Source organism: Gobius niger, assembly GCF_951799975.1.
Source record: "Gobius niger genome assembly, chromosome: 20".
Taxonomy (NCBI): Eukaryota; Metazoa; Chordata; class Actinopteri; order Gobiiformes; family Gobiidae; genus Gobius; species Gobius niger.
In genome coordinates, this window is record NC_136871.1 from 26,823,816 (window position 1) to 26,826,154 (window position 2,339).

The window sequence follows — 2,339 nt, forward strand, 5'->3', positions numbered from 1 at the left end:
TTAATTAGCGTCAGAAAACAGGGCCCCAGTCTCAGTGAAAAATAGTAGCATCCACTGATAATTGAATTTAAGTTCTTATTTTATTTACTGTGATGTGTCAAATGTACATTATTCAGTCGCTTTGCACTGAACAGAACAAGGCAAAACTAAGAAATTGGACAAAGTGACCCCTTACAGTGGTTCAGGTACTGCTGGGGGTATGCAGATACAACGGGTGATACGCAGGAGACTGTTAACGCCACTATTTCTACACTGAGGTTTAACTTGAAGTAAACCACACTTGTTATAGTCCTGCTTGAGTTCTTGATGAATTCTGGGCAGGCCCAGATCAACGGGAGGACGAAAGAATGCAATGCATCCTCTTTAAAATGATGCTTGTCCTCATTTGAGACGGGTAAAATGACGCTCCAGTCTGTCAGTCCTGGGCCTCGCTCAGACCGGATATACTTTTTATCTGCGGTGATTTTAAGAGTAAAACTGTTGATGTTTGAACAATGACATGGACTAGAACATTTTTTGTTTTTTAATGAGTGCAGTATTACTAAGAAATTGGACAAAGTGACAGTGCAGGCCGTTAAATTGGCCTATATATAAAAACAGGTCTCCATGCTAATTTTGATCAATTGCAATGGTAAACCGTCCCAGTTCCATAATATATTTGTGCTGTGGCAAGCATACAAATTCACTTTGTAATGTCAGAAGCTTCTTGGCAAGATAATATTTAATATTTTTGAAGTAAAAAGTTCGATAGCCACAGAATAAGATCATTTGGTCTCCCTAAGCTCAAAGATGGGTCAATAAGGAGTGAAAAAGTTTACCATTAAGTCATTAGACATTGTCCATCAAACCACTGTAAATGTCTTATATTCACTTGTTTTCTTTTCCCCAAATGCTTGTATTCTGCTGTTTGACACTCCCCATTTTCAACTAACAGTAGACTGCTCTAACAAACGGATGAACTACATTTTATAGAAAAAACTGCCTTGAAGAAACACGGGGACGAACCAAAGTGCATGTATACGCTTATGGACAGAGGGACAGTCACAGTGTTGACCAAGCATGAATGGTATCTGAACTTTTGCTCTGAAAGATGTGGAAAAAGTGCGATGATTTGTTTGCCTTGTGTTGTTGATATGGCTCTTTTTATACCATTGGCCACTAGAGGCCGCCCTTCTACCACTCTATACTTTCGTATTATGTTTATATATAGTGTTAACAGCGAGGTGCCACATATTGTACTTGATTTTATTCAAAAGGGAAATATTTTTTGTGGATCCGATTTGATTATTTGTCTATTTATTTATTACTTTTGCGGAAATCAAAAGTAGCTCGAGATTAAAGTTTTATAATCGGAAAACAAGACTGTTTTTCTAAAAGTGGAACTATTAATATGTTTAATTTCAATCCAAAAGTTGCCAGAATTATTGTTAATGAGTATGACTTTAAATGGGCAAACAAAAGATTGAAAATCTATTGCTAAATAAAATGGGTGATGTGAAGTTTATTTTGTCTCTAAAAAGTTTAATTTCCCAATAAACTGCAATTTTTGTTGAGATTTACAGTATATGGGGTGACCTGCAATTGCCAATCATATTTAGCCTATTAATATATAGAAGACGTTTTACATTTTGGGAAAGTTCATTAAAGTGGGTATTGTTAAATTGGAGCAGGCTGTGGTCTAACAAAATGTATGAACAATATTTATATATACAGTGTATATATGGTGAAGTTATGACAACTAGTCAACAGGAAATTGTCATGCAGTCACTGTTCCACTAATAAAATGCTTACAAGTTTACATTCTGGGGCCGGTAATATATAAATACATTTCTGTAGTATGAAAAAAAGACTTGTTCTGACTAACTCCAATATTATTTACAGCCCTTTGACAGATGCCGCCCTCTTTCCTTTTGAGGCCTGTGTGTCGGGGCTTGTGCATTGTCTGTGCATGTGCTTTACCTCAATAACGCAGTAACAATGGCAGCACTAAAAAATGGGAAACTGCTGTTATGTGTGAATCAGTGGGATCCGCGCTTTTGTCTGTCTGCAAACATGATGAACTGTTGAGAATATAATGCAAGGATGTAGTCATTTAAGGGCTTAGGTAAACGCATTTGAGGCGGTAGTCCCTGTGCAGTAGGGCAGAAAAAAGTCCTTCATTCTTTTAAGTTCCTCACACTTTTGCAAAAAAAAAAAAAACAGTTCGAAAAAAATAGTCAAAGTCAGTGCATGTGCTAGGACAGACATTTACTCTTACCACAGCTGTGTTGCAAGTTCACACACAGTCAAAGAAAATGCACTAAGATCAAAATGAGGACATAAAGTGAGAGTAAAAAGTG